We start from the raw sequence: 15,552 nt of genomic DNA on the forward strand, positions 1-15,552 counted from the left end.
ATAGCCATGGTCCAGGTCCACAGGTCTTGCCGTACCTCAACCTGTGGGTCCTCCAGTTTGCACTGGGCCTTGCCTGCCTTGCCTTGCTTTTGCCACTTTGGTTTTCTGAAGCAGGGCCCGATGGCGGCATGCTTGGCGGCTGAGCTCTTTGCAGAGCATACATCACTAGAGGTCACTCTTCATCTGTATGTGCAGTGCACAGGGCAGAAATGAGGCTGCTCCAGTGGGTGCTGGGAGCCCAGCTGTCTCCTCCCACAAGGGTTCAGTTCTACTTTGCCAGGAGCTGGACCCCACCCAAGCACCAGGTTCTGACCAGTGTCTGAGATTGCTAGGGTATGGGTGGGAGGGCTGATGGGGTCCCAGGGCAGCCTGGCCAGCCCAGGGGTTTGGCTCGATGCTTTCTGCTTAGGTTCCCCCTGAGCACTACTGTTAGAAATGAGTCTAAGTGCAGGAACTGCATGGCAGGAGGCCCAGATTTCTACCTATTAGAACCTAAGCCTTACTCAGTATGACCTGTGTTGGCAGAGGGCTAAACCAATCCAGGCCCTGCTCACTTTCCTCATGGGGGTGGTTTCACTCAACACTCTCTCTTCTTATGCATCTGCTCCAACAGCACTGGCTGTCCTGTGTGCCTGCCAAGCCCTTTCCTGTCTCAGGGCATTTGCACTTCCCTCGGCCTGAATGCACTGCTAGGCATCTTCCCGTGGCTGACTCCTCTTTTAGTCTGAGCTCAAATGTTATCTCCTTAGAGAGATATTCCCTGGCCTCCTGATCTAAAGGCGCTGCCTCCCTGTCACCCTTTTTCTCATCATCTGGATTATCTCTGTCAGGCATTTACCACAACTGTAATTAATTACTTCCTTGGTTTCCTGGATTATTGTCTACTCCCCTATACTAAAGCTTAGTGTGCACAGTGACTCTATCTTGCTTCCTGTTGTGTCCTCAGCTTCTAGAATGGTGCCTGGCATATAGTAGGTGCTCAATAAATACTTGTTGAAGGAATGAACTGAAAAAGTAGAGTCTGTTATTATTGTACCACTTCACAGATAAGGTAGTAAGTAAGAATAAGAGATTTGAAAGGACTATGCTTTCGTTTACCAGGGCTATTATAACAAATAACAGAGATTTATTGGCTCACCACTTTGAGGCTAAAAGTCCAAAGATGTCAGCAAAGCGATTCCTTTTCCCTGAAAATGGTGGCATTCTAGAAATCCTTGGGTCCTTAGCTTTTCTGTCACATGGCAGTGCAAATGGCAGTGTTGTCTCCTTTCTTTTCCAGCTTCCATTGACTTCCAGCTTCTCCTCCCTGTGATTTTTTCTCACCATTACTGAATTTCTTCTGCTTCTAAAGGGACTCTAGTAATCTGAATTAGGACCCATCTTGGTTCAGTTGGCCACACTTTAGAAGAACATCTTCAAATGTCCTATTTAAAGGTTCACACTCACAGACATGGATTAAGAATAAGAACATGTTTTTCTGGGATACATAGTTCAGCCTAGTACACATGTCTGCTCCATTGTCAGTGACATCCTGATGGTGGCTTGCTGGCAATGAATCTCTGCCTCTGTCATGTGGCCATCAACTTCTTTACTCTGTGGTTTCCACTCCTGTGTCCAAATCTCCTTTACTTATAAGGACTCCAGTCATACTGGATTAAGGCCCACCCTGATTCAATTTGGCTTCATCTTAGGCTCTTCGAAGATCCTATGAACAAATGAATTCACATCCATTGGTTTAGGGGTTAGCACTTGAGTATGTCTTTGAGGGGTCATGATTCACTCTACCACAGACCGCATGGGTGGGAAGTAGCTAAGCCAGGACTCTATCCCAGATCTTTGGAATTGAAATTTTATGTTCCTCCCTGCTTGATCTTCCCCCACCTGCATCTGTGCAGTCTCAGGACCAGGTGTGGGGTCAGCAGGCCCAACCCCTCTACCTTCCCCAAAACCTTGACTTTCTGAGCTAGGAGGGTATGCATAATGAGGACTGAAAAGGGAAAATTAGGTCTTGAGTTGAAGGGCATGGAATGACTGAGTGACAGTACAGGACTCTCTTTGTGGATTTGGAGATCCCTGAGCCCCCATGTTGCACTTTTTTCTTAGGAGAAAATAAAGGTGTGTGTAAAGGGCACAAACCTCTTTTAAGATCAAAAGCACAGCAGGGAACACATTTCCATGTCTGCTCACAACAGACCCATGACCACACTGGCTGAGTAGAGAGTGGCCCAGGTGACACCTGAGACAGCCCTTCCCCAGACACAGAGCAGCCAGCCCAGCTCAGCCCCTAGGAGGATGGTCCTCAGCGACCATTGGGGACCTCAGCAGTTTCCTGGGGTCCAAGAAAGACCAGAGAATGCAGACTGGACAACTCGATTGTGCCATTTCCACCAGCCCCTTCTAGCATGGGTCCCACAGTTAGTTGGCAAAAGAAAGAGTCAAACTTAGGCTAGTTTCTCATCCCCTAAATTTCCGAAAGTTTGGAGGGGTATCCCACCCCACCCCAGCCTCTCCCTGGTCACCTGCCTGGACCATCTGAAGCAACCCTACTTAGTCCCAGACACACTACTCATTTGCTACACCTGCGTTCTGCTTGGCCCTTGCAATTGAATCTTGACACCTGCTCCGTTCACTGGGCTTGGGAAAAAGGGCCAAAGTGCTGATATTTGGGAATGCTGGTGGTTAGGACAGTCTCCCTTCTCCTGGAAGATGAGGGAGAGAGAAATGGGCTGCCAGTAGCACCATAGGGTTTGCAGATAGAGTAGGGTTGGCCCTATGCAGACCAAACGGAAGACTTGCAAGGAGCACAGGGACCCAGCTCGCTGGGGAAGACCCAGCCCGAACCAACCAGCTCATGGAACCAACTTGTTCTCGCCCTTCAAAAAGCCCTGGTCTGGGGGCGGGTAATGGCAGAGTTCTCACCTGCCATGCCGGAGACCCGGGTTTGATTCCCGGTGCCTGCCTATGTGAAAAAAAAAAAAAGCACATTGACTAAAAACAAAACAAAACAAGCCCTGGTCTTCCAGTCTGAACTCTTGGGTACTAAACTCAATCTTGCCCTTTAATTATTGGGGTTTTTTTTGGGGGGGGAGGTGCATGGGCCAAGAATTGAACCCGGGTCTCCTGAATGGCAGGCAAGCATTCTACCACTAAACCACCTGTGCACACTTACCCTCTAATTAACTGTGTGACCTTGGGCCCTTTCCTTAACTTCTCTGAGCTTCAGTGTCATTATTATAAATAATCATTTACAAGTAATTCTGTGGCAGTGAGAATCAATAATGATATAATACATATGAATAAATATAGACTATAAAGTGCTGTGGAAGTGGAGGGTGGGTCTAAGCTTTTGCCTCATATTTTCCCTCTTCTGCCCCATCTACCAGCCAGCAGATGAAGTGTCACCTGGCAAGAGGTGGGCCTGTGGCCTGAGTGCGTATAGCAGGTATTACACTTGTTTTCCCACAGCCCGTTCCCCTCCTTTTCTTGAGATGCAGGAAGATTATATTTATTTACCTCCATGAGGTTGGACAAGATGCTGTCTAACTTATTATTAATACATTATTATTACTAACTTAATTCTGTGCAATGGCCATGGGCAAAAGTGCTACATGTTGCTTCTAGGCTGGAGCATTTATATGCTGATGTGAGACCCTGTTGGTGATCATAGAGATCTGGTGGAGATGGGGCTCTCTCGGCCTGAGGCTCTGGGTAACCTCAGCTGAACAGAGCCTCCTTGCCAACTTACACCGGGCGCAGAGTTTGGGCAAGAAATGTTTTAAGCCGCTGAGGTTTGGAGGCTGTTTGTTACCATAGTGTAACTAGAGTCATCTAACTGATATAGTACTCCACCAGCAAAGCTGCTCAACGTGGGGCTCAGAGGCTCAAAATCACATGGAGCAGGCTTGTTAAAAATGCAATCTCAGGTCCCACGCCAGTGGCTGAGGATATGAATGCCCATGGATGGGGCACAGAATCTGCACTTCTAACTAGAATCACTGTATCTTCCAAGGTAGCAGGCACAGATCCCAGGCCATGGAGGCGGTGAGGGGCGGCCTCTGCTCCCTCCTTCTCCTCTGCCCCCTCAGAAGCAATAGGAGCAGGCCTGCCCTGGGTGTAGCCTGGGTTCCTCAGCTGCTGGGCTCAGCTCAGCGTGGCCCTAGCCCTCCACCCTTTCCCCACTGCCTTCTCCTCCTACCTCTCAATCCAGCAAATCCCCTGGGCCCCAGGCTGGGGGAAGGGCCCCCAGAGTGGTTTTGGAGCGAGAGCAATAGAAACCCTGTGTGATGGATTGAAGGAGACGAGACCATTCCCAGCTGATGTTTGACGTGCGGTAGCAGTGACAGGCGGCGATGTTTGTGCTCTGAACCTGAGATCTCAGCTAATGGGAAAGATTGAGGGGTCCGGAATGAGACGTGTCATGTGCCGCAGCCCCGCGGGCAGAGATGCTGCTGCAGAGAATAGCATAGATTGCGGCTTCCTGCAGGAAGGGCTGGGCGACAGTCCTGCCCCAGCCCCTGTGCACAGGTGGAGAATGTCCCAGGCTGTTGGGAGCTGAGCTTATCTAGAGCTCTAGGCTGCCCCTTTCTCTGCCCGTGACCATGGGATCAAGGCCGGGCCAAGGAGCCGGAGGGGGAGTGATAGACAAGAGCATCTCTCCACCGGCACCCTGAGTGCCCAGTACAGGCACACACCTGATACAGTGCCCAAGTGAGGGGAAGCCCCCAGGTGGGGGTGGAGGAGGTGGAGACAGTGTTGAGGGCCCAGAATAGCCTATAAATAAGGTCCTCCCAATCTTAGTCTTCTCTCACCCCCAAGGAAGAGTCAGATGGTCTTCCAGGGAGGGAGGAGATGGGAAAGAATCAAAAGCTCAGCATCACTTCCTTCATCCCTTCACTTTCTCTCACTTCACTGCAATCACTATCACTTCTTTCTTGGTTTTGAAAAGCTATCCTGCCCTGGGCTCAAATTCCAATGCTGCTTATGTTAACAGCTTTTTTAGCCTTACTCATTTTTGTTTTAAATGAACTAAGATTACCAGGGGTGGGTGCGTAAGTAAAAGATTAAAAAGAACGTGTCAATGTAAAGATGCTCAATTTCATTACTCACCGGGAAAATGCAAAGCAAAGCCACAGTATCAGCCACCAAAATGAAAAAGATGGAAAATATTAAGTGCTGGTGAAGACACGGAGCAAGCAGAAATATCATACACTGCTGGTGAAAGCGTATTGATAGAACCACTTCGGAAAATTGTTTGTCAGCTTCCCTAAAGCTGAACATACGATTCAGTAATTCCACTTATAGGAACATACCTCTCAGAAATGCATACACATGTACCCAAAAGACATCTACGAGAATATTCATCACCTGTTAGGAGGTTGATGTGAGCCCATCTCTCCCATTGAGCAGCCTTGTTTTTAAGCAACAGCTTTCATGCACACCAGGCAAGTGGCCTTGGCTGGTCACACCTCAGGCTCATGAGGCCAAGTTCACGCACCTGCTACCTCCAAGGACAGTGTGTGGTGGTCGAGAGCTTGGACCGTGGGGCTGGACAATCTGGGTGTGAATCCTGGTGCTATTATTTACTATCCGTGGGGCCTGAGGAAACGTGTTTAACTTGCCTCCATTCCTTTATAAAGTGGAGCTTGTGATAGGATGGACGGCGGTGGGAGGTGGTTAGACGAAATATGCTCAGAGAAGCTTTGAAATTGCTGATTTTACTCATATTTTACCCTATCTCCCCAGCTTCAGAGGCTGCCCAGCTTAGATTGAGATGAGTGAGGTGGGTTGAATTGTACCCCCCCCCCCCCCCCCCCCCAGAATTCATGTCCGCCTGAACCTTAGAATATGACCTTATTCGGAAACAGATCCTAGCAAATGTAACTGCTTAAGATGAGGTCATACTGGGTTAGAGTGGTCCTAAATCTGATGACTAGCATCCTTATAAGAAGGCCACATGAAGATACTCGGGGAAAATGGCCAGTGGGTGGCAGAGGTCGTGACACTTCTACAAGCCAAGGAACACCAAGTGTTGATGGCAACCACCAGAAGCCAAGAGAAGCCAGGAAGGAGCCTTCCCAAGAGCCCTCGGCAGGAGCAGGGCCCCTCTGACACCTTGACTTTGGACTTCTATCCTCCAGAACTATGGGAGAAAAAATTAAAGTCGTCAACTGTGGGGTGATTTGTTACGGCAGCCCTAGCAAACAAATACACAAGACTAGTCCCTGGTTTTCAGGGTTTTATTTATTTCCAAATGATAGAACCATTTGACAAATTATTTTGTGTGGCACCAGTTTCGGGATGGGAAAGCAGAGTTGCCCTGATTGCAGCCGGGCCTGAGCCTGCAGCCCAGCCCTCCCCGCACAGCACATGCACACGCACACACACACATGTGCACATGCGCACACACACACACTTTCTCCCTGCCTCCCCACTGCCTCCTTAGATGGAACTTCTGAGTTCCATGGGATGGAGTTTGAAGCACTGCTTTGTGGAGAGGCCTCTCCTCTTGGAGAATCCTGGAGGGGCCTCTGGGGTCACTGTGAACAAGAAAATTCCACGTGTGGAAACATCTGCTGGGCTCTGCAGACTGGGAGGGCAGGGTCTCAGCTGGTGAGGCCTAAATGTAACCAAGAGCAGGCCTGTTGGGGCCTGAAGGAAGGTGTGGGATCTCCCCATGTCCCTTTGTCTCGCCTTCTCTCGGGACTTCACAAAAACACCTTTACCTTCTATTTTATATTTTTTAATTAGTGAAGTTGTAGATTTACAGAAAAATCATGCAGAATTTAGAGTTCCCATATACCCTCCCTATGATTAACACCTTGCATTAGTGTCAAACATTTGTCCCAACTGATGAAAGAATAACATTATAATTGTACTATTAACTATAGTCCATGGTTTACATTAGGGTTCCCTGTTGTGATGTAACTTCCTATGATTTGTTATTTTGTTTTTAAATTTTCATTCTAATAATATCTATATGCAACCTAAAGTCTCTCTTTTTAAGTACATTCAAATATATAATTCAGTGCTGTTAATTATATTTGCAACGATGTGCTACCTCACCACCTTATTTCTTTAAAGGAAACATAACTCAAAAAGCAAAGTCCCTGGGTCGGCTGCTTGAACTGAGGACAGTGTATTTGTTTCCACTACTGTAACTGAGCCAGCTAGAGGAAGGGGTTTGTCAGATGTGAGTGAGTGGATGTGTGGGTGTGTGCATACGCACATGCTATGCATGTGTATTTCTGCATGTCTGTACATGTGTGTACATGCCTTGTGTGCAAGTGTGATCATTTGTGTGCACGTGTGCTTGTACCTGTTTGTGTGCATATGTGTAACTGAGCATGAATACGTGTGTTTGTGTGTGTATCTGTGTGCATGAGAATTCTCTGAAAGGTCCTCATGCAGCATTCTGTTCCCCTGCAAAACGTCCCCTTAATTCATTAACCCACTCAGTTATTCATTCACACATTCCTTCAACAAACTAAATAACTAACCGTAAAATGATGAATTATAATTTTTCAAATGCGATAGTGCCATGAGAGCATATAATAGGAATAATTGCTTGTTTTTTTATGAAGTCATAAGCCCATGGGGTCTTGCCAGGGACCTGTGTCTCCCTGACCTCAAATACTGTCAGATACATCATCCCTGGTGCCTGGAACTTCCCCAGGCAACTCAGCATGTGCTCTCTGAGCTCTGGATCCTTGCCTTCCACACGGATCCTTGCTCTAAAAGCCTGCGTCATTTGCACACTTGACCCCATTTCTCCTGCATACCTGTGGCCTGGGCCCCCAGTGAGGGCATAGCGGCACGCTGGACCCTTGCTTCTCTTGCTACTTTCTTTCCATATCAGTCATATATGGGTTCTATCTCAGAGTTTCTGTGTCAACTCCAGCTGTGCATGTGCGTGTGTACACTTGGATGGCTGTGTATAAATCCACTTGGATCTGAGCAGGTGTGTTTTTGGACGTGAGGTCTGGAGAGATACTGAGGAACCTTCTGGGAAGAGGCATGTGGATGTCCCTCTGAGCTGGGTCTGGGCATGGACCCTTGGCAGCCTGGCCCAGAATCCCTCACTGCCATGTCCTGCCAGTAATCACAGCAGATAAACTGCTCTAGTTGTGGGCTGCTGTCCCCGGCTGGCTGCCAGCCGTGCGGCCCCAGGCTGCGCCGTGGGAGTCCATTCATTTTAATAAGAGGTACACCCTGTGTTATTAAGAAGAGTGTTTATTACTGTCGCCACGCACTGACAGCAGCTTCCATCATCGTTAAACGGCAGATGGGGGGAGGGTAGGGGGGCTGCGCGCTGCAGCTTTTCAGAGGCCCTGGCCCAGCTGGTGAGGCTGGGAGGGACAGTCTCTCTCTCTCTTTCCCTTTCTTACCCCAGGACTGGGTGGCAATCCCTTTCCAAGCAAGAAGGGAACCATTCGGCTGAGCCTACCCTGCTCCGGGCCAGGGCAGGGCAGGCGGAGAAATGACCGCGGGAACTCCCATTGGCATCCAGATGCTGCTTCAGATAGAGAAAGGGACCCTTGAGTTTGGACCTGCTTGAACTAGGCAGGAGAGACCCTTTAGGCCAACAGCCTGACTCTTAGCACAGCGAAAGTCAAGGCAGACTTTGGATCTGCCTGCAATACTCTACACCACCGCCACCCCCACCCCCACCCTCGCCTGCCTGGGCTTTGCTTGACTGCACCTCGGAATCGGAATCCCATAGTTTTAGCTCAGTCTAAGGTAGCCCCACCCCCACCCCACCCTGCCACCTGTCACTCATCCCACCAGCTTCAGTCCTCACAGTCCTCTTCTCTGACTCCTGTCTCTCTCTCTCCACCCAGCTGATGGAAGCTCTGCATTGGGCAGAAATGAATTCAGTCATTGAATAACTCAGTTATTGAAATGAACCTCCCCATGTTCCTTACCCTTATCGTTCAGGAGGTTTGGGTGGACACATGTCAGATGGTAATAGTGAGACAATGGAGTAGAAGAAAGAGCATTTTGGTAGAAAAACAGAGGTTTCCAAACTTTCTCTGTTTGTAGTGTCTTCGCATCTCAGTAATTTTTTTCATGAAGCCCCTAAGTTAAAACAAACATCTAAAGGTACTGCTCATTACATGGTTAGGTGTAAATAACAGAGGTGTATATATGTCTTAACCGGTTAGCCATTTGAAAAGATAATCACATATATTTAAAGGAAAGATTAGTTTTATTTTATTGTTCATTCCAATTACATTCCTCTGGGATATGGATGCCCGCCGGGCAGTGCAGCTTCTCAGACCTTGGAATCAGATTGCACCCTGCTACCCTCATTTCCACTTCCACATTGATATTTATCACAGGAGCCACCAAAAACCTGGGCTCGCAAAGATTTGTTAACGATGAAAAGGCTGAAGCACATTCTAATGTTGAAATTGAACGACCCTAAGATGGTAGTATGCTGATGCCTAACAGATGTCAGGTATTGCTGTATTTGCCCAGAAATTTTAAAACATCCTACAGACCTCTCTGAGTGCTCCTGTGCCCTCAGGATACCTCGGCACACTGTTTGAAAACCACAGTGATTACAGATATGGGTTCAAGTCCCAGTTTGTTTGTTTGCTTGTTTGCATATTTACTTAACACACACTTTCATAGTACTGATATTGTGCCAGACCCTGTTCTAAGAGCTTAACAAATAGTTACTCATTTAATCATCATAACAACCTCATAAGACAGGAACTATTGGTATCATCATTTTATGAACAAAGACACTGTCAAGTCACTAACTGTGTGACCGTTGGTGCATTCTGCTTTCAGCACATGGACATGGACCTCATTTGATCTTAGGTGATCTTTACTAAGATCTTTAGGTCTCTGATTTCTCATGGCCAAATGAGAGGGTGGGACAAGATGAATTTATGGTTACTTCCAGTGCCAATATCTAGGCTATGAGGGGGTTAGATAAATACAATTTATGATCTTGCCATGAACACTGTGGCAGGCCCTGTCAATTGATCACCCAGCAGCCATCTCTTCACCATTTTTCTATGCACTACAGATATACCCTTGTATCCCCTGCAGCTTGGATCAGCCATGTGACCTATTTCTGGCTGATAGACGCAAGAAGGGGAAGCCTACTGGGGGACTTCTAGAAAATATATTTTACTTCCCAGTGATCTTTTCTCTGAAAGGATCAGAAAAGAGAATATATTGGTGCAGATCCTTCCCTCTTTCTTTGTGATTTGAAGAAAGGCCATGATGCCTGGAGCTGCAGCAACTATCTTGTGACTAGGAGTTACAAACCAACAGCTAAAGATGGCAGAACAGCATCTGAGTCCATCATATACAGTTGTGTTGCCAAACCAGCCCTATGACCTGTCACCACTGGATTCCTTTTTATGTGGGCTATACAAATCCTTACGATTAAGTCACTGTAGCTGAGTGTTTGTTACCTGTATGCCACAGCATTTTCAATTGATGCAGAAGTGTTCCTTTATAGCAAGAGGCCATGGTTTAGCTTGGTGAGAGATCTACGGAATGGTTCTGACCATAGGGCCTGAAGGAAACTGAATTTGCACTTCTTGATTGACTCATAACTTTGACCCCAAGGAGGGAGGCACTAATATGTCCCCATTTTTTTTTTTTCAGGAGCAGGCACTGGGAATTGAACCCGGGTCTCTTCCTGCTGAGCCACCGTGGCCCGCCCTGTCCCAAATTTCTTGACTGATATGATTGAAGGTCCTAAATAGTTTTAGAACAGAGGGTGCTTATCAAACAGATGGTTTTGGAACTCATGAAAACCTGTATGGTGATCCCAATAGGACAGCAATGGATATTGCAGCCAACCCCATTTTCCCTGTTTTGTAAGTTTGATGAAGGAAAGGCCAGAGATACAGAGTTTTTGCATTTCAAGGTATTTGATAAAACCTCCCACATTAGACATGATAACTGCTACAAAAATGTGGGTTGAATAATAGCACCATTTTAGCTCCTATCTCTTGATCTGTCAAGTATCAGTTTGGTTTGTATAGCGAATACTTTCATATCACTTACCATCTTTCAGGTGTTATTCTAAGATTTTTACAAATGTTAACCCTTTAATCATCCTAACAATCTTATGGGATCAGTATTATTATTCTCACCAAAAAGGGCTGATCACTGGATTGACGTCAGCCTAGATGGAGGGTCCATGTGGCAGGCCACAAGACTCTGTTTAAATTAAAAACTTGGATAGAAAATACATGTTCTTTTGACCACAGTTTAAGACTGCCAAAGCTATCATACGTAAAATGATTCCGACGAGCTCAAATGATAGAGTTAAAACTATCAAGCTGAAATTGAACAGAATTATAAATAAAACCATGCATCTTTGTTTTAAAAAAACACCAATATTCTGCTATAGCAGCTCAAGAAGGAAGACGGGTGGCTAAATGACAGTACATGTGATGAAAGGGGTGTGTTAGTTACCTGCAGGGGTAGGGACTGTCAAAACTGCAGCGTGGTCACCTAAGATCAAATGAGGTCCATGTCCGTGTGATGAAAGCAGAATGCACGGTGGGGAAAGCATGGCACCCACTCTTCACTGTTCACACCACACACGAGAGGGTGTCCTTCCCGAACTACACCCCACAGGGAAAGAGCAGCACACAAGAGGGTGGTCAGGGATAGCTGCCAGGAAGGGATGCATCCTGAAACCATGGCAACTGCAAAAGACAATGGTTGTTTTGGTCCCTCATCCATTCCCTCTTTTTCTGGAAATAGCACCATGCACCATGATTTCCCTTAGAGGATCCACCCCAACCCACTCTTCCTGACCACAGGGACTGGTTTGGAGGTGGACATGTGACCCAAGCCAAGCCAGAGAGAGCCCTTCCCAGTTATCGGGAAAGAGTGGCTGTGTCTCAGCTGTGCTTGCTGAGCTGGTGGCATTTAGGCTGGGTCTGCCAAGGGCTACTGAATCAGGGGAACTTGCCTGGGAATCAAGTCAGTGCAGAGGTAAGCAGGGCCAAGATCCAGGGACAGGCTCCTGAGAACCTCATTTGAACCCTTGGGTCCCACATTGCCTAAACCTAGATTTTTCCAGTTTCGTGAGCCAGTAAATTACTTTTGGGTTGGGTTTTTGTCATTTGTGAAAGAAAGAGTTCTGATTGGCTCAGCCATGGAACCTGATAGGCCTGACAAAGTGTCTTCAAGTTCTCAAAGTGAACAAAATCTCACAGAGGATGAGATTGTCCATTTGGATCTCTGAGAGTAGCAGAAGAAAAAATGGCAGGTGACATAATAATGACTAGAGCTGGGAGGAGATGAAATGCCTGGAAAGCCTGTGAAGCTGGAGAGAGGCAATAGAATTAGAGAAAGGCCTGCTAATTCTAATTTGATGAGACAAATACAGACCAAATAAAAGACCCCCTTGGGCCGCATTTAGCTTCTAGGCCCCAACTTGCAGCCTCTGGACTAGCTTCGGGGAGTAGGTAAATAAGGACGTGGAAACCAACTGGTGTCTTATTACTACATGTGTTTCAGAATTATCATCTCATCCAGACCCAGGGTCCACCCACAGGGATGTGTTGTCTAAGTCAGGGCTTCCAGATCATCAGAATTCTATTTCTTCTCAAGCCTTTGTGGGGGCAGTTTCCTTCAAGCCAATCAGTGAAGCTTAGAAAGGCCCTGATAAGTCCCGCACACAACCTGTGAGGTCATCCCCATCAAAGCCTTCTGTTTCCAGGTAACCATTCAACACATGGGAGATGCCGGGCCCTATGGCATCTTTCTAGAACTCAGGAAGAGTTCCTGGCCTGGCAACACTCCTGACCTCTCCACTGTCTGGAAGAAGCTCCTGACTGAGATCTTCAGAGGGCCCCATCCAAGGAAGGGTTAGGCCAGGGGTTGTGTGGCTTGAGGCTGGTTCTCCTCCTTTCTTTCCTCCCCTCATTGGGTGAAATAAACCAGCCTCAGAGCCAGGTGTCTGCGGTCTTGCTGCCCTCCCAGGGGACTTCGGGATAGACATGACATTGGGACTTGTGTGGAGTCTGCTGGCTTTGGCAAGGTTGATTGGGACCCACATGTCAGCCTGGGCTGCTTCCTCACCGCCGTAACTCTGCGCCAAATAACAAGACCACAGGAACCTGCTAGCGCAGGCTTGGGGAGCGCACTCCATTACTCTCTTTTATTCACTCAGGAGATTTATGTGGCCTATCTCCCTTCCCTTTGTCCACCTGCGAGGCCCTATAAGTCATGTCCCCAGGCTGACAGGTCACAGGGCTGGTGCTGCTGCTCTGTCAGAGTGAGTGATGCTGGGGGGTGATTAAAAGAGAGGAAGGGTGAGAGGTCAGCAGCAGACGGCATGATGGGAGTTTGGGATGTAATTATCACTCCCGTGACATACTGCTGGGTTCTTCTCCCCCTTCTTATAATAGATATACACACTCGGGTGCAGCTTGGAGCAAGGAGGAGGGCGGCGATGCTAAGGAGGGTGGGAAGGGCTTTGCTTAATGGGCCTCACAGGTGAGCTTAGAGCACCGGGTTGCTGAGAAGAATCTGGGGGTCCCTTTGGAAAGCAGCACCCTCCACATAGAGAGATGGCTCCCCAAAGCCTCCGCATAAATCCGGGAAGGGGAGGACTTGTTTATGTTGCTATTGTTAGTGGCTCTGAAGGGAGTTCAGGGGAGGGAACAGATCAAATAGGCTCCAGGGCAGCTGGAAAGAACCCTCCTAAAGTGTTCTAGGCTGAGTGTTCACTAAGTCGCCAGACAACTTGAGGCTTCCCACTGGTAACAGCACATTCTTGGCATTTGCCGTAGAGTCAAGGAACAAGGAGCTGCCTGGGGGTGGCCAGGAGATGTCAAGCCCTTCCTTGCTTAATAAGCTCTGTCTCACCTGCTCACCACCATGCCTGGAAATGTCACCAAGAGAGCTGCTCCTTTGGACAAACGTGCTGCCTCAAGAGGACCACTGTGGCAGCCTGGGAGGTGGGAGAGGGCAGGCCGAGGACTGACTGAGGCTTAGGAGCACGCTGGACCACAGGTTAGCACAGACCAGCACGGTCAGTCGGATCCTGCGGGTAAATTTTAATGGGAATTGGAAAAGGTGGGAAAGGGTTATTCTGAAAGTGGGGCTGGAAGGGTTCTAGGGAGACCAGGCCTTATACAGAGATAGGGTGCTGGGGGAAGGCTGTGGAAGACCTGACTGAGAATCTTGGCTGCACAGGGCTGGCCATGCTCCAAGTGTAGGGGAGTCACAGTTTCAAGATGGCGCCACCGTGGGTGGGGTAGATTGGTTACAAAATCACCCCTGATGAATCACGCCTGTCTGAATTCACACTTTGGTGTGGTTCCCTCCCATACAGAATCTGGCCTGGCCTTAGGGCTGCAGCAAAAGTGAGGTGGCTCAAGTTTCAGGTTGAGGTCTGAAGAGCCCTTACAGCTTCTACTTTTACTCTGTTAGAGTTCTGAGCCCCCATGTTAAGAAGTCTGGGTCATCCGGGCTCAGAGGTCATGTGGAGAGAAAGGGCCTGGAGGATGAAAGTCCATAAGGAAAGAAAAGTCCCAGTGTTCCAGTCATCCCAGCCGAGGCACCAGGCCCGAGAGTGAGGCCATCTGGGATCTTTCAGTCCAAATTGCAGCCACAGGCTAAGCCCGGCCAAACTACAGGGAGCAAGGATGAGCTGTCCCAGCTGAGTCCTGCCCAGCCAACTTGCAGAATCATAAGCAACAAAGTGGGTGTTGTTTTAAGCCACTTTGTTTTGGGATGTTTGCTCTGTAGTGATAAATAATGGGTTGTCATCTGTGATCCTAGAGCCACTCCTACCTCTGCTACTTGTTTCCTGCAAAGGCCCTCACCTGCCACCCAAGCAAAGACCCCTCACTGGAGCAGATGCACCTTGCACCAAATGGAATTCCCATGCGTGGCTTCCCAAGGTGGAGAGGTAGAAGTGGTCCACTTTGAGTGCAGGCACTTGCAACCTAGGCCAAGAAGATCTTTTCCAAAGAGGAGTATTTGATCAGTGGTGGGTTTAGAATTGCAAGCTCACTGTAATAATAAAAAGCAGACTGACTTTCATTCCATTTCATCATTATTTTTAAATTATTTGTAAGAAACTACCCCTTTACTGTCTGCACTGGGCAGACCATGCTCACTGCTCCACCCTTGGCACACCACTATCCTTATTTCTTCCTTCTGATGAGATGAGCTTTGAGAAGAGAGAATTGGAAAGAGGTCAAATCTCTTTCCTAGAGTTCCAAGGAAGGAGGACAGTAAGGTTTTTCTTGGCCTCTATTATATGCACAGGTTTTTGCGGGTGTTTGTGCATTTAATTCTCACGGGGACCCTGCCTACCTTTGGACGTAGGAGGACAGAGAGGCTGTCCTGGCTGGGAGATTTGCCTGAGTTCACAGACCTAGGATGTGCTGGACCTGGGGTTTGGACCCAAGGCTTTTGGATTCTGGCCTCCAGAACAGAGGATGGAGAGAAGAGTGGTTCGAGGGAGGAGGGTGCTGTCCGACAAAGGTTAGCGTAGTCTCTTCCTAAATGTCTGTCTGAGGATGCTGAGTTTTTTTCCCCCATTTTTACAGCTAC

General features: G+C 48.0%; 1 long non-coding RNA gene across 1 annotated transcript; it reads left to right on the forward strand.

Annotated features, from left to right (window-relative positions):
* Positions 1-11,717: 11,717 nt before the first annotated feature.
* On the forward strand, positions 11,718-14,977 carry LOC143651301 (uncharacterized). The gene is made up of 4 exons (XR_013159956.1): positions 11,718-11,973; positions 12,704-12,851; positions 13,779-14,001; positions 14,773-14,977. It is a non-coding gene; the product is annotated as an uncharacterized LOC143651301 (long non-coding RNA).
* The last annotated feature ends 575 nt before the right edge of the window (positions 14,978-15,552 follow it).

Source organism: Tamandua tetradactyla, chromosome 12 (assembly GCF_023851605.1).
Source record: "Tamandua tetradactyla isolate mTamTet1 chromosome 12, mTamTet1.pri, whole genome shotgun sequence".
NCBI classification, from domain to species: Eukaryota; Metazoa; Chordata; class Mammalia; order Pilosa; family Myrmecophagidae; genus Tamandua; species Tamandua tetradactyla.